The 27,006-nt window shown below is 37.2% G+C and overlaps 1 pseudogene; it reads left to right on the top strand.

The window, feature by feature from the left end:
• Positions 1-13,307: 13,307 nt before the first annotated feature.
• LOC132310822 (small nucleolar RNA R71) lies at positions 13,308-13,406 on the top strand (annotated as a pseudogene).
• The last annotated feature ends 13,600 nt before the right edge of the window (positions 13,407-27,006 follow it).

The raw sequence follows: 27,006 nt of genomic DNA, 5'->3' as shown, positions 1-27,006 counted from the left end.
TCAACCTTTACTCTACGGCCAAAACCCTAGCTGGTTCTCTCTATTCTCTCAAACCTCTCTGTACGTGTATACAACTTATGTTTTTCAACCTTAGACAGACTTATAATGATATATTTATAACCAACATAGGTTAACCTAATTCCAATTATACTTAGGAAATAAAAAGAAAAGAAAATACAACGTGAAAACATACAAAACCCTAATCGTACACAATAAATAATAAAACTAATTTAATCCACAAAAAAACAATTAATGCATTTTCCACATAAGCATACATTAATGAAAGAAAATAATTAAATTAATAATTCAATTAAATAAAAGCAAGAAAACAAACAATTCAATTAAATAAATCAATTAAACAAATAAATAAACAAATAAACTAAAATGCCGAGACTATTCTTTTAAAATTGGGGGTATTACATTCTTTCCCCCTAACAAAAGGAATTCTGTCCTCGGAATTCGCTCTTACCTTCTTCTATTTTTTCAGGAAACTGCGAGCGAATGACATCCTTCCTTTCCCAAGTAGACTCAGCCTCATTGTGGTGACTCCACTGAACACGCATTAAAGGGATAACCTTATTACGAAGAATCTGATCCCAACGGTCGACAATACAACACGGTGGCTCCATATATGTTGCATCTGGCTGCAACTCAATCTCCCCAACATCGATATGCTGATATCGATCCTCATCTCAGAGAAATTTCCGTAACATGGAAACATAGAACACATTATGCATATGATCTAAATTATCCGGAAGTGCCAACCGATAAGCTACAGCTCTAACTCGATCCGTAATCATGAATGGACCGACAAACTACGGTAACAACTTCCCTTTCTTCCCAAAGTGCATTACTCTTTTTATATGAGACACTTTGAGGAAAACCTGATCGCTAACCTGAAACTCCAATATACGAGTACGACAATCGGCATAACTTTGCTATCGACTCTGAGCAGTACGCATGCGATCCCGAATAAGAGCGATCTTTTCAGAAGTATTCTTAATGAATTCAGGACCCAAAAATCTACTCTCACCAATCTCTATCTAACAAACAGGAGATTGACATGGTCGACCATACAATGCCTCAAACGGTGCCATACCAATAGTCTTCTGGAAGCTATTATTATAAGCAAACTCTACAAGTGGCAAATAATACTCCCAGTGGCCCTTGAAGCCTAGAACACACGAACAAAACATATCCTCCATGATCTGATTAACCCTCTTGGTTTGACCATCTGTCTGAGGATGATAAGCAATACTAAGATACAACTTTATACCCAAAGCCTGCTAAAAACTCTTTCAGAATCCTGACACAAAGCTCGAAACCCTATCCTATATAATAGATAACGGAATGCCATGTAACTTCACAATCTCTGTAATGTAAAGTCTTGCCAACTGCTCCGAAGTGAAGTCAGTGCGAATAGGCAAGAAATGAGCTGATTTAGTCAACCTATCAACGATGACCCAAATGGAATTGTGATCCTTAAAAGAATTTGGCAATCCCTCCACAGAATCTATAGAAATACTCTCCCACTTCCACTCTGGTATAGCAGTGACTGTAGAGATCCTGGCGGCCTCTAATGATCAATCTTGACCATCTGACAAGTACTACACTGAGAGACAAAAATAGCAATGTCCTTTTTCATACTTGCCCACCAAAACTACCACTTCATATCCTGATATATTTTGTCTCCTCCTAGATGAACTGAAAACTCAGAGTGATAAGTCTTAGTCATTACATTCTTCCTCAAATCATCAGCAGATGGTACTACTAAACGTCCTTTGTACCTCAAACCTCCATCAGTCCTAACATAATAAAGTGGAACCTCTACAAAAGCTATCTCAGCAATTTTGTCAATGCACTGCTGATCCTTGAGTTGTGCCTTTAAGACCTTGTGAATGATAGAAGGTGTAACTACCATGCAAGCCATAAAAGCATTAGACAACTCATCAACTGACTTCAAAGCCTTCCACTCGGTGGTGAATAAAGCAGAAAGACTCACATAGGGTCGACGACTGAGTGCATCTGCCACCACATTCGCTTTCCCTAGATGGTACTGTATAGAGAAATGATAGTCCTTCACAAACTTTAACCATCTGCGCTGTCTCATATTCAGCTCCTGCTGAGTGAATAAATACTGCAGACTCTTGTGATCACTAAATAATTTGAAAGACTCTCCTAACAGATAATGCCTCCAAATGCGTAAAGCAAAGACCACAGCTGCCAACTCCAAATCATGTGTTGGATAATTAAGCTCATGAGGCTTAAGCTTATGAGATCCATACGAAATCAGTCATTCCTCCTGTATCAAAACACACCCAAGACCTTGCAAAGAAACATCTGTGTAGACAAAATACCCTATCCCACTCTATGGAGTAGACAGAACTGGTGCAGAAGTTAACTTGCTCTTTAGCTCATCAAAAGCTTTCTGACAGTGTTCATCCCACTCGAATCGTACCCCCTTCTTAGTTAAGTGAGTCAGTGGTCCGCTATCTTCGAGAACCCCTGAATGAACCTACGTTAATATCCTGCCAATCCGAGGAAACTCCGAATCTCGGTAGGTGAAGTAAGTTGTCCCCACTCTAGCACTACTGAAACCTTGGCTGGATCTACTGCTATTCCCCTTTCTGACACTACGTGACCCAGAAACTTCACTTCCCACTGCCAAAATTCACACTTCTCGAACTTGTTATATAACTGGTGTTCACGAAGTGTTTGCAACACTATGCGAAGATGTCTAGCATGCTCATCCTCTGACTTAGAATAAATCAAAATATCATTAATGAAGATGATGACAAATTGATCTAAGTAAGCCCTGGAGACTCTGTTCATTAAATCCATGAAGACTGCTGGTGCATTAGTCAATTCAAAAGGCATGACACAAAACTCATAAGAACCGTATCAAGCGAGAAACATTGTCCTAGGAACATCTTGCTCCCTAACCCAAAGTTGATGATATCTAGAATGCAGATCAATCTTAGAGAAGTACGTAGCTCCCTTTAACTGATCAAAAAGATCATCAATTCTGGGCAAAGGATATTTGTTCCGAATAGTAACCTTGTTCAATTCTCTGTAATCTATACACAGATGAAGTGAACCATCCTTCTTCTTCATAAACAAAACCGGTGCTCCCCAGGGTGAAGTACTCCTACGTATAAAACCCTGGCTAAGTAATTGCTGAATCTGATCCCTCAGCTCTCGCATCTCCACTGGTGCCATCCTGTATGGTGCCCTAGCAATGGGCGTAGTGCTTGGAGCTAAGTCAATCACAGAGTCTATCTCTCGATTAGGTGGCAATCCTGGAATCTCCTGAAAAATATCCAGAAATTCCTATACAATTGATATGCTATCCAATGACACAGTTGTCTCCTCCTCCGTTCCCTCCTCCATATGGAACAAATATGTGCTAGTGACCCCGTTAGAATGTGGCATAGCGACGATGTACATATTCTAACCAGGTATGGTGAAGATAATAAACCTATCATAACAATTAACTTAGGCATGATAGTGAGATAACCAATCCATCCCAAGTATCACATCATAAGTGTGCATGTCCAGGACCAATAGATTGGCTAGAAATCTGAGTCTACCAATATCTAGTGTCACAGGTCCATCACTCTCATATAAAATGGCAATAATGCCTAAAGGTGTAGAAATACCATGAGGTCTATCGCATACGCGTGTCATCATCCCAGATAATGCAAGAAAGGATTTAGATGCAAATGAATTTGTAGCACCCGTATCAAATAAAACCCAACCCTGTGAACCATGAATAAGAAACATACCCTCAACAGCTTGAGGTACCTGAACATCCTATGGCATGGGGTTGTACACCCTACCATAATGTAACTACTGCGGGGCATATCCCTGAGGCTGTGGCGGTGCTGGTAAAGCTGGATATGTCTATCCCTGAATCCGTGGAATTTGTGGAGTGGGTAAGGGTACCGGTGCCCTCTGTCCCTACTGCCCATGCTGTCCCTATCCTTGCCCTACTTTAGGACACTGCCTGGAAGTATGACTAAACTCTCCACAAGTGTAGCAACTATCCTGGAAATTGCCAAATGGCCTCCTCTGTCAGTTAGCCTATGGCTGGTCCTGCCTGTGGTCCCCAATCCTGCTGCCTCTAAATACGAGCCCCATTCCTGTGAACATTAGAACCACCCTTCTGCTTCTTCCAACACTAATGTCCCTGGAATTTGCCCTTATCATTCTGTCGGTGTCCATTGCCATTCCCTTTCTCAGCTGACTGAATAGCAGAGTCTCTGTCACCCTGCTTCTCACCCCTAGCTTGTCTGAAGTCCACGATCAATGGTGGGGTGCGTGCCGTCATCGCAAACCCGAGAAGTTTATATGAAAATGTGGACAAGTTTTACATTTATAAATTGCCACTACTACCTTTCACTAAAAATATAGCTAGGGTAAGTAAGGATCATCCCAACGAATTGAGTATTGTACTAGGTTGAGGAATCAAAATTAGGGTTAGTAGGTCGAGTGATCAAAATAGTGGTTGGTTAGTTGAATTATACTAGATGCAAATTAAACTAAAGTAAGCAATAATGCAATAGAGAGAATAAAAGAAAGAGAGAGAGAGAGATCTTGGGGTTTAGAGATCACCACTAAGCATAGCTTTTCTACACCTTTAATAAACGATTAGTGAGGGAAAGAACATGTATTACAACAAAGTGTGTGTGTGTGGTTGTTTCAACAAGCATGAATGACAAATAAAGTATATATTGTCTAAACAACATGGTGGATAGCACAACATATCAAATTAGGCCATTAATCCTTTCTTTAAGCTCACAATCTAAACACATCACAAGGTTAGAGATACATGTTACTTGCTTTTCATAAGTATGGAACATCAACAACAAGCATGGATTGTCCTCCCATTTAACAACTACACTACAACTAAGCTAATGACATGAAATTAAGCTAATTAAACTAAAGGAGAGGCACAATCCATCAAGCAATGAGTATGAACCATCAAATAAATTACAAGAACATGACATTAAGCACTATGTCTTGACAATCTCTAGATCTATAGCATCAACACAGATAGACATGCATCAATAACACAAGAAATAGAGACAAACACATGAACATCTATTCTAGCATACATAGACATATGGATAGAATGAAATGATCAATTGGAAGCATTAAACCACATAAATCATTGAATAAACAAGATCTATACATATATAAATGCCAAGACATGAATCATAATACAAATCCCCTCAAAAATACATAAATCAAGAAGTAGAAAGCATGTTTAGGGCTAACTCTAGCCCCAAAAAGATATCTAGCCACTCATGGATGATGTCCTCCAACCCTCAAGGGCAAGCTTCATGGAAGAAATTTGCTTCTTGGTTGATGAGGAGTCTCCAATGGTGTCTCTAGCCTCCTCCTCTTCTTTGCTTCATCCCTAAGAGTATTATAAGGTATCCTATGATATGATGTGATACAATATGATATTATACAAAAAGTAATCCTTATCCTTATATAGGTAAGTCAAATGACACCCAAAATGAGCTGGGGTTGTACAACAAATATTCCCCAATGATTGGATAAAGGACAACTTTTGTGAGCTGGAAATTTAACTTTTTCGTACTGGAAGAAGTTTGATCGATCGAACTTTGGACTTGGATAGATCGAACATGGCTGAGATCTATTGAACTGAAGTTGGATCGATCCTCAATGGCGACGCCTTTTTGGATAAAAACAAATCTGAGATATTTTGAGAGATATTTTTGGGAAAAGGACAAAAGCGGTTGGTAGGGTGGTACAACTGGATAAGATCAAACATTTGGATAAGGACAAGAATGTTCGATTGATTAGAGAAGGAAGTTGGATCGATCGAACTTTTGAGATCTTTGAACAGGGATAAACATGGCTCAGATCTATCTTGAAATGCTGAGATCGATGAAAGTTGGATCGATCGAACTTTTCTTGAGATCAATCGAAGTTGCTGAAATTCCACCATTTACTTCCTTTTGCTCTACTTTGCTCCTTTCTTTGAATCATTCCAGAATTCCTTCAATTATGCTCTTATTTGACTGAGTTAGCTTATTTTGGGGATAAGTACCTGAAAATGGAAATAACACGAAATCAATACAAACCGGTAAAATGAGATAGATAAAGGTTCTAGAATACCTAGGCTTAAGGGGTTTAAATAAGCAGTTTTCAGCGCTCATCACACCGCCAAACTTAAATATTGCTAGTCCCTAGCAATGAACTACAAGTAAAGGAATGAAATGAACAATTATACAGCTATGAACTAGAAAGCAATCAATGAATAACGCCACTTTTGTAGGGAACACGATTGCACTTAGCATATGCAACAAGCCTTTTAAACCCCTAGGTTACCCCTAGTGGACGAGTGAAGTCTCGTGAGGGTTTCCAGAAATGATACCCACAAACATTAAGCTTATTTTTTTCTAAAGAGGCACCAATATTGCAAACAAGCATTAGGAGAAATTTACCTCAAGTATGCAATGTTTCAAACATTTCCAAGCAATCTCCCAAAATTTCAACATCAAGCAAACAAGTATGGTCCTCTACACATCAAGAAAATGATCATGAAAATCAAAACAACTCTAGAATCCTTTTTGAGTGGACCGGCATCAAGTGTGTTGCTATCTTAGCCAACTAAAGAATTAATCACATCCTTACCTTTAAACTAGCACACAAATCTAATACCGATCATCAAGACAAAAAGTGGACCTTTTATTAAAGTTTTATTGTTTTAGGTGCGCTTATTCTTTCCACTCTATTTTTTTTTTTCTTTTCTTTAATAGGATCAAAGATGGAAGCATAGTGCAATGTGTTGATCTATTAAGCTTTCTAGCGATTCATGAGGTCGAGCGTTAGGTCAATGACTCCCAAACCAGACGACTTTAGGGCATTAGGCGTTCAAACACTCCTACGGACTTACAAGCTCAAATCAACTAGACTACAAATCAAGACAACTGCCATCTAATCATTTCCCACTCCTCACCTTTTGGGAGAAGTCCTCACTTATTTTTTTTTTTTTTTTTTTTTTTTTTCAAGTTATTAACCTAGAGTCCGGGCCCTCCACCTTTCGGCACGAGAAGTTCAGTGCTTGATAAGGCTAGAATCCTGGCTACTTAGTGAAAAGGGGTTGTTATCCACCTTTATCAAGAATGAAAGCTTTCATTGCACTACTAGCTCAATTGGGATGTAACCAATTAAATAATCAACAAAGCTTGTACCCCATAAATGAATGCTAGTGTGCGCTTGTGCTAGTGTAGAATACTAGAGTGAATCTCAAAACAATCATAAAATCAAGATGATGTAGACCACAAGTGTAAGCAAGATATAAATTTTTAAAAAATTTACTCCTAAATGGCATCCACAAGGCATACAAGGAGTATTGAACTCTCAAGTCATGCAATTTTTAAATTCTAAGCAATATAGTCCTCAAAAGATCAAAACCATCGCTAAAATGGATCAATCATGGAAAATCTCTCAAATTCACAAGTCATGCTCAAAATTTTGAATTTAAAAACAAAAACTGCAAAGCACCATTACCCCCAAACTTAAATGGCACAGTGTCCTCAATGTGCAAAGAGAACAAAAGGAAAGAGTATACCAGTGCAGTGAAGGCAAAGAATGGTCGGGACTGAAGTATCCAAAGTGGGTGCCATAGTCCCCCCAGACTTAGGATTAACTGTGGTCCTGAAATTTGGCACTTGGATAAACTCATCAGATAACAAAAGGGATAATAACAGTGCACAGTGGGCATGCAAGTGTAAATGGGATAGCAACTGAAAATTAGAGAGAGGTAAAAGGGTGGTCCTGAAAATTTTGGGCAGTACTCTCTCTCATTGAAGTCACTAGAATGCACCTGATGGAGTCAAACAGATAGCAATAAGAATATGAAAATATGACATCCATACAGAAAACATATATAAATAAAAATAAAGTACTGTACATTTAGTATCAGAGCCGACAGACACGGTTGCAAAAATAGTATAACAGTATCAAAAGTATGATGAGATCACAGATATATGAGATGATCGGATAAAAGGGATAGAGAGATTAGGAAGAGGAGGTAGGACAGGCAGGTCGTGCTCCGCAGATTTCTCTGGATAGATCTCTGAATGCGGTCATGACATCCGTACGGAGGTAGCAATATCAGCTAGAATGGAGATAACATCTTCTCGAAGAGAGACCGTGTCAGCGCGGATAGATACGGCAGCATCCTCCAAAGCCTGGAGTCGCTCTCCAAAGCCGGGTGTCTGTGTTGGAGCCTCAGGTGTGGCTGGATCGGGAGAATGATGATCCTGAGCTTACTCCGCATCATGAATGGGTGACCCAACTGGAGAGGGCTGCTCTGCGTCCTCGGTAGGCTGCTCTAAATCAATGTCCATATGTACGGTAGCCGGATCGACTGCTGCGTCATCCGCTACTGGGTCTGCTGCTGCTGTTGTCGCCTCCTCAGCCTCTAGCTCCTCTGCCGCCTCTGCTGCATCGTCCTGTAGTCTCTTGATAATAGCATTATAGCTCTTATCCTGGTCCTTCTTCAGGAAGTGACAGGATCCTCTTTCAGGGTGCTCCCGAAGATGGAAAGGATAGCGCTGGTCTAGCAGGATCTGGGTGATGAGGTGGCCAAATGGGTAAGACTTAGCCCTTTTGGGCCTCTCCTTACTGATGTGCTCATCATAGAGCTTCCTCATCACGCTCCAGATGAGCGCAAGGATAGACAGCTAATGCCCTATATAGAAAGCGTACAGAGTTGTTAAGTAATCGCCTCTCCGCTGAATCTTATGGCCGGCCATGAAGACATTGCGGAACAAGATTGAGTTAAAGAACCACAAGTCATTTGGTAAATAGGTGTGGGTGGCGAAGGTCTCGCCATCGGCATAATGACCTGTGAGAATAATGTCTATATCTGCATATGAAGGCGTATATAGCCTGGGATATGTCTCTTGTAGCTTGGGAGGGCAGTCATGTGGACAATGGCATGATCTGGACAATGTGTCCACAGTAATAGAAATCAGGTGGCCATCAATAGAGGTCCTCAGCTCCGCCGTGTTACGCGGGGTAGGCCGGAGGTTCTAGAAGAACATCCATACTAGCCTCGGGTACACGGGGTATGTGATAGGGGCAAGAATGGCTGCAAGTCCCCTCTGGAGTATATCATCATAAGTGGATCGGGTAAGTACCAACCGGGAGAAGAAATCTATGTCGAAAACTGACTCATGCGCCACTGGAAGGCGTGAGTATCTACACAATGGCTGGTCTAACTCCTGGGCTGGCTGAGCTGGCTATGGTGGAGATGGTATATGCTCAGCGTCAGCATCACTGTGTAAAGGAGATGCGCCAGCATCGGAATGTAATCTGCTGTTAGAATGGGGAGACTGTGTGGGCTCCGCTGGCTCCTATATAGGGTCCTGTACATGAGATGGACCGGCCTCATCATCAAAACGTGGCCTGCCTCAGCGGTGATAGTGTCCGAGAGCTACAGTCTTGACCCGAGCCATGGCCTGAAAAACAATTGAAAACTTGCAAGGGAAGTCAGTGCCAGAATAAAGAATTTAAAGCACAAAATAGAATCATGTATGTCAAGTAAGATAGACAAAACAGATAAATGACATGAATCTATGGAAGTGATAGGATGTGAACATGCTAAGCAGTATAAGTGTAAAATGTATCAAATGTGGAAAATCATAGGCATTGGGTATGAATAAGATAGCATGGACACAAGATAAGATGCATGGGATGTGTATATGAAATCTATGAAGTTCGATCGATCACAAAAATTGTGAGATCGATCTCTCATGATCAATCTGAGAAATTAAGTGACTAAGTTTGATCGATCTCCTTCGATCGATCTAAGAAATATGTTCGATCGATCGAACTCTACGAAGAACGTGGACAGTCACAGATCTGTGACGTGGATGACACAGGGCCTTTACGAACAAGGTCGTGGGCCCATCAACACAACAAATTATCAATCTTATTCACCTATTGAAGCCCATACTCCCAAAATCAAAATAAAACTTAAAAATCTAACACAAAATATACACACATATATATATATATATACACAAAGTGAGTCAAAGCTTCATCAATGGAGGTTTTCATCATCTAAATAGGATGGGTCTAACATTTGAAGCATATATAAATCAAATCGAAGCTTGAAATCACAAGAAGGATTCGGATCTTACCCAAATACAAAAGAGGAGGTGCGAAGAAGTGATGGAGATCCGAGATCTGAGAGGAGAGAGAGTGATTCGGGATGAGGGTAAGCTCGCCGGAGATCTCGCCGGAGATGGGGAAGATGGGTGCAGCGGTGACGAGGGATAGGGTTTGGAAAAGGGTTAGATCGATCTTTGAAATCGATCTTGAAACCCTCGGTTTCATTTTTAAAAACTTTCCCGAATCAGTTTGATCGATCAAACTGAAACCTCAAATTGACCGAACTGAAATGATCTCTCTTTGAAAATTTTTGAAATTTTTGCATTTTTTTTTTTTTAGAATTAAAAATTAAAAATTAAGAATTAAAAATTGAAAATAATTTTTTTTGGATTTTTAGAAGAATTAAAATAAAATCTTTTTGGGATTTTTGGAAAATAAAATAAAATAAAATAAAAATATTTTTGGAATTTTTAAAAATTAAAAATTCAAACAAAGTCAAAGATGGTGAGATGAAGAACAGAGATCGATCTAAACAAAATGTTCGATCGATCTGATAGAGAGCAAAAATATGCAGGTTTTTGGGTTTAGAAATTTGTCTAATTGTGGGAACTCAAGATCGATCGAACTTGAAGTTTGGATCGATCTAAGGACTTATGATCGATCTGAGAATAAGTTCGAACAATGGGACAGAGAGGTGATTTGGATGCAGGTCAAAATTTTTTGAAGTGTTGGATGCAGGTCGAAGTTCGATCGATCGAACTCTCATCTGAGATCGATCGAACTTATGCAAAATGCTCAATCACAACATAAAAATGCATGCGATCCTAATCAAAGTTCCTAGCAATGCATGTGAACCAAAAACAAGTATCTAGACTTCACAAGAAATGAAATTAAAGATAGAAATGAGGGAGGAATAGGGTTTTGACACCCTATGAAATGTCTTGCTAGTTTTTAACGTCTCTAGCAAGACGTTGGGCTCTTTTAGCCCGGATCAAACATCTTGTAGTGCATCCCCTCCTCAATGGGGTGATAAGTGCTTTGAACTCCCCCCAACAAATGGTTCTTTAAGGAACTTGTTGGATTAAGCTCAAAAGATGTTTTCGGTCCTTGGTCAATGCAATCTTTGGGCTTCCATGCCCTTTCAAAACAAGATTTTGAAACAACTTTCTTTGGTGTCAAGGTTAAAGATGGACTTTTTGAAACCTTGGTTTCACACAAAAACTCAATTCCTTCACTTTTAAGGTCATGATATTTTTCTACAACATTAATCTCTTCATGCTTATCAAATGAAATTTGGGGGTTGGATTAAAAATATTTAACTTTACCTTTATGTGGCCAAATGAGATCTTCATTATCCCCGTCCTACAATTGATGTTGGCATTCGCTGTTGCCAAGAAAGGACGGCCAAGGATAACGGGAATTTGGCTCTTAGGATTTGGGCCCGATTCGTGTCAATGACAACGAAATCAACGGGAAAAAAGAATTTATCAATTTTAATCAATACATCCTCGATGATACCCCTAGGCTTTTTGATTGATCGGTCGGCAAGTTGCAAAACTACCGATGTTGGTTTTAAGTCTCCTAAACCTAATTTGACATAAACCGAGTATGGAAGAAGATTAACACTAGCTCCAAGGTCAAAAAGAGCCCGATTAGTCATATGATCACCAATGATGCATGAAGTAGTAGGTGAACCGGGGTCCTTGAACTTGGGGAGAGTGTTATGCTGCAAAATTGAGCTCACTTGCTCGGTTAAAACCACTTTTCTAGGTGCTTGGCTTTTGTTCTTCCTCTTTTGGGTGCACAAGTCTTTCAAGAATTTGGCATAAGCCAGAATTTGCTTGATTGTATCCAAAAGTGGAAGATTAACTTTCACTTTCCTAAACACGTCCATGATTTCATTTACTTTGGCCTTTTGCTTGTCATTTGAAATGGATCCTTTTAAGGCATCCGTAAATGGAGCTTTTGGTTCAAAAATCTTTTCAGAATTATTCTTTGAAGTTTCTTTAACATAAGAAGTTTTCAAATCATTTTGCAAATCTTTCTTTTCAAAATCACTTTTCAACACATTCTCATTTATATGGCCATGCACATGCAATGAAGGAGGAATATGATATGAAACGGGACGGGTGTCAACTTATGGTTGCACAGGTTCACTCTCTTTATTGGACATACCCACTTGGTTATCCACAATCCTTCCACTTCTCAAGGTAGTCACCGCATTGACATACTCTATTGTGTGACCTTCCGATGAAGAATGAGTCTCCACAACACGTTGTTGCTTTTGTGGGGTATTCAAAGGCATTTTTCCCTTCTCTCTTTCATTCAAAGTACTAGCTATTTGCCCTACTTGGGTTTCTAGCTTTGCAAAAGATTGAGAATAAGACTGAAGCAATTGTGTGTTTGCCTCTAAAGTGCCCAAAGTGATCAAAACTTTCTCTTCAAAAGCGGGACTTCTAACATTTCCTCGGGAATATGATGGTTGATTAGGAAAATGAGAATTTGAAAATTTGTTTCCTTGTGATTGATATGATGATCTAAAACCTTGGGACCCTTGACCTTGCATTAGAGGTGGAATGTACTTTCCTTGAAAACCGCCTTGGGAAGGGTTTGAGCCCTCCCCTTGGTTTTTCCAAGAGAAATTCGGGTGATTCCTCCAACTAGGATTGTAATGATTTCCATAAGGATTTTTCCCTTGATTAGCAAAAATAACATTTGCTTGTTCATGATGCTCCCTTTGCAAATGTCCATGGGGACAATTGGAAGTAGAATGTAAAACACTTGAACAAGTCATACGTGTCTCATTAGATGCATGATGAGAATGGTTAGGGAAGGAAGATGCTTGATTCACCGAGTTTTGGTTGATCAAAAATTGATCAAACCTTTGAGATAATGATTTCATTTTGGCGGCAATTTCATTGGAGTGGTCGACTTGATGTAAGCCAACACTCTTCCTACCACTAGAATTTCTACCATTCTTTGAAGATAAAGTACGATGCAAAGAATTTTCACTCATGCTCTCATAAAGACACCACACGTCATCCTCATGCCTATCAATGTAAGAGCCACCCATGGAAGCATCAACCATGCCTTTGTAATTGTCTGATAAGCTCTCAAAGAAATATTGAACTAATTGCCATTTGGGCATGTCATGATGTGGACACTTCCTAAGCAATTCATTAAAGCGTTCCTATGCCTCATGAAATGTTTCTCCATCCCCATGTGAAAATTCTCGAATTGAGGTTCTCATGGCATTGGTCTTAGAAATCGGATAGTATTTATTCAAGAACTCTTGTTGCATTTCCGCCCAAGAAGTTATTGAAAAAGGCCTAAGATTGTTAAACCAACATTTTGCTTTATCTTTAAGGGTGAATGGAAAAATTTTAAGCCTTAAGACCTCTTCCGGCATGTCCGTATATTTTATAGTGGAACATACTTCAAGAAACTCATCCAAATGCTTGTAAGGTTCTTCACTTGGAAGTCCATTATAATTAGGAAGCATTTGAATGGTTTGTGGCTTAATTTCATAGTGGCGTGCTCTAAATGGTAGCAATTGAATGCATGTGGGTGCATTATATTCATTAGGCACATAGTGATCTCTTAAAGCAAGGGGAGGATTAGCAATTGGAGGTGCAACATGGGCACCTTGGTTGCCTTGAATGATGGGAGGTGGTGGAGCATAGATTGGTCTTGGCATTCCTAATGGAACTTGGCCTTGTTGTTGTGGTGGATGAACATATGGCCTTGGCATGCCTAATGGAACTTGCATGTTATCATGATGCACATTGGGGTGGAGGATACCTTGTTGGTTTATGTGACCGAGGTCCTCCACATGGTCCTCATTGTGTCCTTCCATTGATGCAATGGATTGACTAGAACTACCTCTTCCCCTAGGATTTTTAACAATGGATTCAAGAAGAAAATTTAAAGGGACAAGAGTGGGTCTCAATGATCTACGACCATGCATGCACAATGCAACACAACAAGCAACAAACACTTCACCTTCACAATAAATCAACAATTAACAAACTTCCTCCACATTCAATGTTCTCATACTCCCATGCTTTAACAAAATGCAAGAAAATTAAATTGCCTCCACATGGGCTCACGATTTATCCAAGAATTGAAATACAAGCCTCCACGCGGGCCAACGATTTAACTAAGAGTTTGAGTAAGAAAAGCTCACAAAGGTCCTTTAGCACTTCTACTCCAAATTTATAGCTTAGCTTAGCAATTTTTTTTATGATTTTAGTATTTTTCCTTTGCTTGCTTAGCTCCTTTGCTTGCTTCCTAAATTAATGCTCCTAGTCAAACAAGAACAAACACAATAAGTAACAAAAATTGAAAATAAAGTAAAGACACGATTAAAAGAGTACTAATTCCTAATTGATTCCATAAATACGACGTTGCCAATCAATCAATCCCCGGCAACAGCGCCAAAAACTTAGTAGGGTGCGTGCCGTCACCGCAAACCTGAGAAGTTTATATGGAAATGTGGCTAAGTTTTACATTTATAAATTGCCATTACTACCTTTCACTAAAAATATAGCTAGGGTGAGTAGGGATCGTCCCAAGTGATTGAGTGTCGTACTAGGTTGAGGAATCAAAATTAGGGTTAGTAGGTCGAGTGATCAAAATAGTGGTTGGTTGGTTGAATTATACTAGATGCAAATTAAACTAAAGTAAAAAATAATGCAATAGAGAGAATGAAAGAGAGAGAGAGAGAGATCTTGGGGTTTAGAGATCACCACTAAGCATAGCTTTTCTACACCTTTAATAAATGATTAATGAGGGAAAAAACATGTATTGCAACAAAGTGTGTGTGTGTGGTTGTTTCAATAAGCATGGATGACAAATTAAGCATATATTGTCTAAACAACATGGTGGATAGTACAACATATCAAATTAAGCCATTAATCATTTATTTAAGCTTACAATCCAAACACATCACAAGGTTAGAGATACATGTTACTTGCTTTTCATAAGTATGGAACATCAACAACAAGCATGGATCGTCCTCCCATTTAACAACTACACTACAATAAAGCTAATGACATGAAATTAAGCTAATTAAACTAAAGGAGAGGCACAATCCATCAAGCAATGAGTATGAACCGTCAAATAAATCACAAGAACATGACATTAAGCACTATGTTTTGACAATCTCTAGATCTATAGCATCAACACACATAGACATACATCAATAACACAAGAAATAGAGACAAACACATGAACATCTATTCTAGCATACATAGACATATGGATAGAATGAAATGATCAATTGGAAGTATTAAACCACATAAATCATTGAATAAACAAGATCTATATATATAAAAGTGTCAAGACATGAATCACAATACAAATCCCCTCAAAAATACGTAAATCAAGAAGTAGAAAGCATACTTAGGGCTAACTCTAGCCCCAAGAGGATGTCTAGCCACTCATGGATGATGTCCTCCAACCCTCAAGGGCAAGCTCCATGGAAGAAATTTGCTTCTTGGTTGATGAAAAGTCTCCAATGGTGTCTCTAGCCTCCTCATCTTCTTTGCTTCCTCCCTAAGAGTTCTCTAAGGTATCCTATGATATAATGTGATACAATATGATATTATACAAAAAATAATCCTTAGCCTTATATAGGTTGGTTAAATGACACCCAAAATGAGTTGGGGTCGTACAACAAATATTCCCCAATGATTGGATAAAGGACAACTTTTGTGAGCTGGAAATTTAACTTTTTCGCACTGGAGGAAGTTCGATTGATTGAACCTTGGACTTGGATCGATCGAACATGGCTGAGATCTATCGAACTGAAGTTGGATCGATCCTCAATGGTGGCGCCTTTTTGGATAAAAAGAAATCTAAGATATTTTGAGAGATATTTTTGGGAAAAAGACAAAAGCGGTTGGTAGGGTGGTACAACTGGATAAGATCAATTATTTGGATAAGGACAAGAATGTTCGATCGATCAGAGAAGGATGTTGGATTGATTAAACTTTTGTGATCTTTAAACAGGGACAAACATGGCTTAGATCTATCTTGAAGTGCTGAGATCGATGAAAGTTGGATCGATCGAACTTTTCTTGAGATCGATCGAAGTTGCTGAAATTCTATCCATTGCTTCCTTTTGCTCTACTTTGCTCCTTTCTTTGAATCATCCCATAATTACTTTAATTATACTCTTATTTGGTTAAGTCAACTTATTTTGGGGATAAGTACCTGAAAATAGAAATAACACGAAATCAATACAAAACGGTAAAATAAGATAGATAAAGGTTCTAGAATACCTATGCTTAAGGGGTTTTATATGCACTTTTTAACGCTCATCAGTCAACTCATACTGCTATAGAGCGACATCTACCACCCGAGCATATGTAGTGTAGGCTGGACAACCTGTAATAACTCACTTAGTAGACCACATATGGTCCTTAACGAAACTTTTATATTTCTTCTCCTTTGTATCCACCTCCTCTATTGCAAATAGAGACAAGTGCTTGAACTGCTGTTCATACTCTGCCACCATTATGTTCTCCTGCTCTAGATTAAGGAACTCAGTCTTCATAGCTATCCTGACTGCATAAGGAAAGTACTTCTCATTGAAGCGAGTACTAAACTGATCATAAGTCAATAAAGTCCTCTCCTCTGTGGTGGTAACTAACTCCCACCACTGTAGTACATCTCTAATGAGCTTGAAGGTAGCAAGCATCTGCTTTTGAACCTCTGTGCACTGAACCATTCGAAGATGTCGCCCGATATCCTTCTTCCACTGATGAGCTACTTTTGCATTGGTGGAGCCTGTGAACTTAGGTAGGCTCCCCTTTGTGAAAGAAGTCCTAGCCTTTTCCCAAGGATTAGTCAGAACCACTAGTGCTGGCACAGGTGCCTGCTGAACCTGTGGTTGATTCCAAAGTGCAGTTGTTACCCTTGCTTCTATAGCCCGAGCAATGAGGTCATTGATATGAGGAGGATACTCTGGATCTTCTCCCTGACACTGAGTCTGTTGAACTTTCCCCTGCTCTTTGTGAAACTGACCATCATCCTCCTAAAATCCTGGCAATTGCTGCTCTTCTTCCATTAGCTGACGCTGTAGGCGATCTTGCTGCCTATGTGCCGCTCTCTTTTGTCGCCTGTTTCCTTGCATGTTCTGTCCTCTTCTAGCGTTAACCAAACTGTTAACATAGAAAGACAGACATCAGTATGATTTTAAATGGACCGTAAAAGAATACAACGAATCCTAATCTTAAAGCTCTGAACAAGAGATTACACTACGCAGAAGTCTTAATACGATAGAATCCTAGAGACACTGAACCTGGAGTGCTCTGATACCAACTGTGATACCCCTCAATTCTAGAGACACGGGTGATCAATTCCAAGCACAGATCCAAGGGATACCAAACAATGAAAATTTAAATGAAGGCTGAAAGAAATCTAAAAATATAAGCCTTAAAATTTAATGATTAAAATTCAATAATCCAAAACCTCCACTAATTAAACAACTCGGGAATCCATGTAGTGGACCCCTATTAAAATCCCAAATAGGAAGGTAAACAACTGAAATATACTCCAAAGCTAAACCATAAAGAGAAATCCTCTGTCATCGGAAGAGTGAGTGACTGTTTCTTCTCAGTATGAACAAGCTTTACACCTAGAACTGACGAACACCTAAAAAATGATGATAGGTCAGGCCCACGAGCAAGTTCTATACTACTATAATCTAAACAGAGACCCGATATGCATGTACATCCTAAACAACTCAATAATAGCTATATAGTCCGTACATAAATATATCCACACTAAGGGACTCTTATTGGACTATAAAGGGGGTCTCAACCTGAATAGAGACAACATACAAAATGCATCCGAAGTGGGCATGTGTACCTAAGCCTAATAGGGTACACCGCTACCTATCATAGCCAGTTATGCATCCCAATGCATATACGCTCCCTAACCATCGATCCTGAGACTCAAGCTCATATCGTGGTACCATAATCATATATATAAAAATCTTATCCTATCCATCCATAAGAAATATAGTTAGTCATTCAACCTGTTCAGTTGATCTGACTTAAATATAAGTAGGATTTTATTTTTCTAATCCATTCCCTTATTCCAGAATATGTAGGACTTAGCGTTTTGAACTAATCCATCTCTAATATGCCACTGTCCAATATTGGTGCATACAATCCATAAATCTAACAATTGATAATCGAAATAATAAATGTGAACATCAATTGTTCCATACAGAGCATGATAGAATTATGTAATTAACATGCTTACTTGATACCACTCCACAAAATCCAATAATTGACATTACAGATGATATATGTAAACATCAATTAAACCATAATAAGCATAATTGAAATATATAAATTAACATGCTTATTTTCTACCACTGTGACATGTTTAAAACCATACCAAACATATATCAATTACTAGTTTAGCAGTAAGCAAATTTAATCACCCGCATCCAAGATCAATACATAAATTTACTTAAGAATTTCATATTGCTCCATATGCTAATTCCCTATGGTTTATTATGTATTACCATGACCTCTAGAGTTTTTATAAGGCTTACCATTAAACTAACAACTAATATATGTATTCCCCCAGTATAGCTCCTAATTGAACTTGAAACTTTAAAAATCCAAGCACAGTGGCCAAAAACTCACTGAAAACTTAAAAAAAAATAAAACAACAAAGGAGCTTGCTCCCTTCAAAAGGGAGCCGTCTCCTCCTGTTTCCCTCACCTGCTTCGCCTCCGGCGACTTCCAGATCCTCCGTTCCTCCATTCCAAGTTTCCTACTGGTCAGTACTAAGTTCCAATGTGTTCCAAAAAATATTTAACCCTTTATGCTTTGATAACATTAATTAAAATAAGCATTCATGCAAGAAAAATCGAGATTGAGCGATTATAATATCGTTAACATACATACTATCTTAATCAATTTCAACAGGCATGAAAGGTCAGTTTAATAATTAATTACTCCTAGAATTGTTTAGGTATGTAAAGAACAAGAAGCCTAAGGGAGAGAGTTAGATATAAAACTTGTCTTTAGGTTTCAATTTGAAACCGTGCACCGTCGTCTCTGAGTTTTCCGATGATTTCCGACTACCGTCAAACCTCATACTGCTCTGGCTCAAACGCACAAACAAACCCTTCCTTCTTCCTTGGCTCAACCTTACTCTACAGCCGAAACCCTAACTGGTTCTCTCTGTTCTCTCAAACCTCTCTGTACGTGTATATAGCTTGTGTTTTTCAACCCTAGACAAACTTATAATGATATATTTATAGACCAACGTAGGTTAACCTAATTCCAATTATACTTAGGAAATAAAAAGAAAAGAAAATACAACATGAAAACAAACAAAACCATAATTGTACACAATAAATAATAAAACTAATTTAATCCACAAAAAAACAATTAATGCATTTTCCACATAATCATACATTAGTGAAAGAAAATAATTAAACAAATAATTCAATTAAATAAAAACAAGTAAACAAACAATTCAATTAAATAAAACAATTAAACAAATAATTAAACAAATAGGCAAATAAACAAATACACAAATAAAATGCAATAAAACTATAATTAAAATGTAGAGACTATCATTTTAAAATTAGGGGTATTACAGTTTACATACCAAAAGCTCCATAACCAAAAAAATAAAAAAATAAAAAATAAATACATAACTAAACTTAGACATAATACGAAGTTCTATTAATTGTTCCAAAATATTACCAACTTAAAAGACATTGTCAAAAGTCAGTATAACCGAAACCATTATCAACGTCAAGAATCATTGGACTTCAGTTCCTCCAGGAGTGTCTTGCGAAGCACAGGTGGGCAACCAATAAATTGTGTCATTCTATTAGGATGGTCATGCTTAGTCAGAAAAATGAAGGCCTTAACAAATGCATGCCCCTCTAGTCCAATTTCTGCCAAAATCTTAAAGATTTCTTCGTCATACTTTCCCTTTTGGTTGCACTTCTCATAAATATGGTTGAAATTTTCATAAAGATTGTTGAATGCTTTATGAAGATCATTTCCCTCTTTAAGAACTCTAGCCATACCTCTCATTATTTCCATTATTTCATTATCTCCATCAACAGTTGAATAATTCCTTTTTCTTTTTCCTTTTAAAGAAGTGGAATGGGAAGGTGCACTTGAAGGTGTTTCAACAGACATCATATTCATATTCTCAAACTCGTGATCTATAACAAATGTATTATCCAAACTTACTTCATTCCGTGACACCATGTGATTAATACCATCAATGCTCTCCATCAGATCATCATTAGGACTGGACTCCCTTTCGTTACTCTTCTCTTTTCCTTTTGTTGCCCAATCATTAATCCTCTCCTTAGCAGTTGCTGCATTAGACCCAGTTGCCCTATCCTTGCCAAAAAAATCCAGCGACTTATCATAGTTGGAAATTGGAGTAGTTTTCCATTTCTCAGCTGCTAGATTTGACTGTTGGCGAAACATAAAAAAAATACATTATCATTATTTCAAACTGAAACAATGGCATAATAAATGTATCTCTTAAAAAAAAAAAATTTATAAATAAATAATCTCAATTAAAAACTAACCTTAATTAAAGAAGCCCAAACTTCAGGTTCAGCATACCACATTTTTGTTGCTTCACTCCAAGCAAACCCACTCAAACCAATTTTGAATAAGTCAAAACACTCGTTAAATATTTTCTTGATTTTTTTTAATTGATTCTTCACTTTATCTTTGTTGATATCGATACCTAGTCTTTCTTTCAATTCGTGGACAATCTCACTATAAGCTTTTGTTGTAAATGTGCCATCAATCATATTCCCCTTTACAAATTGATTATGCAATACATCTACAAAAATTCATCCATTTGTGCAGTCCAAACATATCTATCCCTCTTCGACCCACCACTTATGTTTGATTGATTACTCATTCTTATAGTTACATAAAAATAAGTACAATACAAAGAAATGAACAAAAAGATAAATCATTCAATTAACGGTAAACAAAAACTGTATGCAAGGTAGGAGTTTATAACAAGCTATAATTAGCATTCTATATCTCCAAATCAAGCACTCTAACATAAAAGAAGTTACAGAAAAATTAAACAAAAGAAAATAAGTTTTAAGTTATTACAACCAAATAAACATTTCACGTATCACACATGATTAGCTACATAGTCATGCCACATATGGGAAGCTATTGAATCTCTTAAGTATTCCCCTAAATTATGATCTTCACTTCTCTCCATTGAACCACGCTCTTCATTTGGAGTTTCATTTAAGAGCTCCCGATCTACTTCATTAATAAGGCTTTCATCCGGATCCACGCCCATTAAATAGTTGTGTATGATACAACAAGCTAAAATGACATCAACTTGAGTTTTAACATCTTATGTTGGTTCAGTACTGCTTCCTATGATAGGAAATCGTTTCTTCAACACACTAAAAATTCTCTCAATAACATTGCGCAGTGATGCATGTCAAGGTTGAATAACTCTCTATGATTCTCTGGTCGGCGTGAGGCATATTCTTTTAAATGGTAGCGTACACCTCTATAAGGCGTGATAAGTCCAGCCTTTAATGGGTACCCGGCGTCAGCAAGATAAAATTTTCCTATTAAGAATAATAGTAATTAATATTGGCTTCATATAAAAAAAAAAATCTTAAATATTTTAGTTAATGTTAACAAAAATTACCTTCAGGAAGTATTAATTTATCTCATTTTCTTTTTAGTGAACTAGTCATAACTCTTGAGTCTGAAGCAGTACCCTCCCAGCCAGGTAAAACATAGGTAAATGTCATGTTAAATGAACAAGCTGCTAACACATTTACTGTTAGATAATTTTTCCAACCACGATATCTGGGTGCATCTTCGTTAGATACTTTCACACGAATGTGTGTTCCATCAATTGCCCCAATGCAATTCTGAGATAAAAATCATTATATAAAAAATTTCATTTAATAGTTTATGAAAAAAGAAAAATTTAAGTATAAAGTTACGTACTAATCACGTTTACCTTTTTATATGGATGAAACCTATCATTATTGAGTATTTCTAGGGGGACGTCCAATCCACTAGGTTGCTTGAGGAACTGTCCTTCCAATGAGATTACTGCTTTTAACACACTATGAAAATGACGGCTTATGGTTTCACCAGAGCGACAAAAGAAAAATGACATTGTCCGATTCCTCACATTGTGTGATATAAAGTGAAGAAATTTGGCAACTTGCTCTTCAACACTTGCACGTTTTGTGGGTTGAAGACCTCCATCTCTTATAAGCATCACACAGAAATTTTGAAATGCTTCTGGTCCCATACGAGTAATGTTATGACATTTCTCACTTACCCTAAGCTTGTTCATTAGTTTATACCGTGTTATTTGTCTTTCAATCTCTTATTGTGTAATAGGTTTATCTACATAGTTTCTACATTTTCGACGCATAAACCATTACATGGCAAGGAGAATGACTAGAGTTGCAATTTGACGTCGTCTTTGTTCCCACATAAAATGGAAATGCAGTATCTCATTTTGTTGTTTGTCCATTTTAAAATTGTAAAATGCAAAATTATATATTAATAACCAGAAAAAAAATGTAGTATCTCATTTTGTTGTTTGTCCATCTAAAATTAATGAATAATCTACAATTGTAGATAATTAAGTATGTACTTTCTTTTGATCTTATTTGATTAATAAATGAAATCTCAAGCCAATGACAACTAATTGTAAAATGAACAAGGAAAATGTAAAATGACAACTAATTGTAAAATGAACTATAAAGATGTAAAAGGAATCATTTTTATACCTGGATGGCATGAGAGAAGTGCTTTCACTTTCAGAGATATTCAATGAAGCACTTTCACATTAATTTTTATACCTGAAACATCAAATGACAAATAGGTGAATTGGGAAAGTACTGGACAGGGGAGTTCAATACACCGATACATTATTCCTATGCACTGGTACAATACACCTTAGTATGCTCTATGCATTGGTACATCCTATAACATACACCAGTATATGAACCTCAGAGAGCTCAATGCATCTATACATTCGGGTCAATGCAGCAGTACAATGAAGACTATAAGCACAATACACTAGAACATCAGATTTGTTCCCCGGTACAGAAATCTGTACCATATTGTGTTTGTAATTGGTTGAGAGCCAAGGTGTTTCATTGATTCAGAATATCAATTGATTCTCAAACATTCAAGCCATTGCTTTGGGGATCGAGAATGACGAAGCGTAAAATCACCTATAAGAGGGCGGATCATTTTAAGTAAAGCAATTGCGTGGGCAATCAACAGCTAGAAATGCAAAGATCGTGAGAGTAAGTTGAAGTCGGCAGCTACTGAGCTCATAAGGGTTTGAGTGTGGAGCTAGGCATAAGTTTAAGGCACTTATCTACCAAAGAAAGGCAAAAGGAATTCAAAGCATTGGGCTGAGTTTGTAACTTCTTCTCCAGTAATAGTGGATTGCTTTCCTCCGAACAAAGTCCCATAATTTATGATTGCATTATTGATTGAGCATATACTTGTGAAATTCAAACTAGTTAAAATCAGTAAAAAATAAGCAAGTAAACCTATCCACCTCCCGCTAGGTCTTTCGGATTGTATGACTTAACAGAAACCATCCACTGGCACGACTCTCAGAATTTTCCGTGCTTGAATCAGTAAAATTAGCTGAAATTCAGTCCATAATACAGGTAATGAAAAGAAAAGAAAAAAAAAGGGGAGAAAATAAATTTTGAGTTCAAACAAGTTCTATTCCTATAGGAAAAATGAAAAGATGTCAACTTTACAGTTCAATAGAACACAACTTTGAGGTTTGCAGCAAATAAATGCAAGACAGAGGGAAACATAATCAAGTAACTCAAAAGGAAGCCACATTGAATGGCTTTTTGCCCTTAAGAATGCTTGTTACTCAATAATTGTCCTGAGACGCATATTAATATCTGAATTTAAGGTGCTGATTTGAGCACAAAAGACTGCTGAGCTGTCTGGTTCGTGGTCGTAGAAGTCAATTTAATGCAAACTTCTCCATTAGCTGCCTAGCAGGTTGCAATAAAGCAATTTATGCTCATTCCTAATTATTTCCAAAACCAATTTTTTTTTTAATATAAAAAAATTTCTTAAAAAAACTGATAAAGAGAAAAAAGGGCTTGTATGAAGAAAAAAGAAAAAAAAAAAGTCTAAACAGATATTCTTATTCATTTGGGTCCGACAACACCTAATTGATAATCCAAAAATCAATTAATATCTCCACTAAGTATTGTCAAGTAAAAGTAGAATTTTGGTACTGTTAGGCCTCAAATAAACTTAATTAAGACAGATAAGGTAAATTCGGAGCAATGTTAACGGAAATTCCTAAATCATTTAATATTGATGATAAATTCAATGTGCTCAAATCAACCCATATGATGGTAATCTTCAATGAACCCATTTTAGCTCATCTGATAACTCATTTTTTGGTAATTAAAAACTATATATATATATACATATATATATAAGCACACAACCACCACATAGTACTGTATCACGGCGAGCAAAGAAGAGCGAGAGCGCTAAAGACTGTAATAGAGATAGGAACTTAATCCACTAATTAACTAAAATCCAAAAATTGATTAAGACAGCAAAACTCTGACCTGAATGTCGGAGCTGGAGAAGAGGCGAAGCCGGAGCTGGAGAAGAGCTAAAGCCGGAGACGTGAGAGAAGAGGATATAGAAAAGCGGCGATTCTGCAGATGCAAGAAAAGAGGAGATAGAGAAGTTGCGCCCTAATTTTTGTGTATAGAATTTGGAAGGCTAATTTTGTCTTTCTTATAAATTATACTAAAATTGTTTCCTTTCCCCTCAAATCTTCTCAAAATTGGAAAGATTTGGTTTTACTGTACTGGAGGGATTTGGAGGGATAGGCTATCCCTCCAAATCCTTCCCAATCCTTTATTTTCTCTTCTATTCCCTCAATCCAAACACACTTAACACTATCCTTCCCTTTCTTTTCTCTCCAAATCCCTCAATCCAAATGAGGCCTTAGGGTTTTACTATAAATAGGGGTTATAAAATTAAAAACATTTCATCATCTTCTTCTCACACTACTTCAAATCAACCATGGCAGCCCAAGGGGGTTGCCACCGTTCTTCTCTCAAATTAACCTTCTTACCCTTTGCAAAATGCCGTAGTACCTTAGTGTTTATCGTAGGCCTTGGCGAGTCGCCCCTTTCCCCCTTATTAGAAGCTGATTCTGACCATTTTTGAGTTCGGGTTTTGAGTTCGAGTTTGGATTTTCATGATGCCTCAAGGGTAAAGTTGCTTCCCTCGTAGTCCCCAACATAACCTAGAAGTATCGTCGGATTCGGAGCATTTTCCTTCCGGTGGGGATTTGAGATTTCATCTCCAAGTGAATTAGGGGATGTTTTAGGTTTGTATAATTGTTGTATGGATTGTTTTATAAGCTTATACAACATGTATGCATGCCTTTCTAATTAATCTAAAATTTAATTTAATTATTTTCTTTGTATAAGATTTAATTCTCATGGTTATATATAGCTTAGAATTAAATTATGGCATGCTATTAAATTAGGCCTTGATGTGATAGTTAACATATATTAAATTGGAAGTATTTTGAATAAGTATTGAAACTTTTATTTAATCTTTCACTTGCATGAAAATTTAATTCACATGGTTGTAACTAGCATGAAATCAACTTGTAATATGATATTAAATTAGGCCTTGGTATGTTTTTTAACATTTGTGAATTTGAGAATATTCGGAGTTATTTTAAAATCTAGAGAAAATTAATTAATTAGGTTAATTAATTTTATTTTTAAGTGTTCTACACACTTAATTGGATTTTTAACTTGATATTGTTGATGAGCTTGGCATGTTCTATCATATACATTAAATTGAGAATATTTGAATAAGTTTGAGACTTTTATTTAATTATTTTCTTTGTATGAAATTTAATTCACATGGTTGTATCTAGCATGGAATGAACTTGCAATGTGGTATTAAATTAGGCCTTAATATGTTCATTAACATATATGAAAATGAGAATATTTGAATGAGTGTGAAGAACTTTATTTAATTATTTTCTTGTATGAAGTTAAATTTACCTAGTTGTAACTTAGGTAGAAATAACTTGTAATGTGATATTACACTAGGCCTTGCCATGACTCTTGACTTGTATTAATTTTAGAATATTTGGAGTTACTATGTAATCTTGAGAATTTAGTTATTTAATTTAATTAAATTCCATTATATGCCTCCATTGAGGTAGTTAGGTATTGAAGTTGTTTTCATACTTAACTTGTAAATTTGGAACTTGTTTATGATTACATTATAGTATTTCATAAGTAGAAGTTATAGTTTAACTTGCTTATATACACATTATATATTTGACACATTGTATGCCATTGTAGCTTGAAGACATAGGACGAATATTGTGCATTTTACTTGACTTGTTTGTGCATGGTAGTTGACCAATATATTGTGTATATGTATTATACCTTGATGGACAACTTGTTGATTTTAGGAAAGCTTATACGGACATTGTAATATGTTATGGCTACGGCATGGCTCTAGTACGGGGGATGAGAGCTCCCCCTACAACATATAGTGCGCACTGGGTGGTTCCCTAAGGGCTAGTAACCCTAAAACACCAATATATGGTTTGATTCTGGGTTTAGTGCGCACTATGTAGTACCTTGTAGGCTAGTAACCTGAGATCAGCCTGCTTGGTCATTAAGACCGTATGCCCTTGTCTTTCCGCCACTACTTGATTTCGCATTCAATTCCATGTTGTTAATATGGATTATTTATAGCTTGTGATGTGGTGTTTAAC

The sequence above is a fragment of the Cornus florida genome, unplaced genomic scaffold (assembly GCF_030987335.1).
Source record: "Cornus florida cultivar Cherokee Brave unplaced genomic scaffold, ASM3098733v1 CherokeeBrave_3.0.0_Hap2_Chr05, whole genome shotgun sequence".
Lineage (NCBI taxonomy): Eukaryota > Viridiplantae > Streptophyta > Magnoliopsida > Cornales > Cornaceae > Cornus > Cornus florida.
Note: the sequence above shows the minus strand (reverse complement) of the source record. Positions and strands in the feature narration are given on the sequence as shown.